Source organism: Eriocheir sinensis, chromosome 18 (genome assembly GCF_024679095.1).
Source record: "Eriocheir sinensis breed Jianghai 21 chromosome 18, ASM2467909v1, whole genome shotgun sequence".
Taxonomy (NCBI): Eukaryota; Metazoa; Arthropoda; class Malacostraca; order Decapoda; family Varunidae; genus Eriocheir; species Eriocheir sinensis.
The window spans coordinates 17,518,214-17,518,500 of NC_066526.1; positions in this window are offsets into that span (position 1 = coordinate 17,518,214).

Consider the following 287-nt stretch of genomic DNA (forward strand, 5'->3'; position numbering starts at 1 on the left):
ATATATATATATATATATATATATATATATATATATATATATATATATATATATATATATATATATATATATATATATATATATATATATATATATATATATATATATATATATATATATATATATATATATATATATGAGACTCTATTATCCATATTTGCTCTCCTTAACACAATAAAAGTATAGCCAAAAATTCCTTAGGTATAAAAACAACAAATGGACTACATGGCACCTCTCCGCTGTTTGTTTTGGTAGGCCAGCTGATCGCCATGTGCAACTCCCCCAAT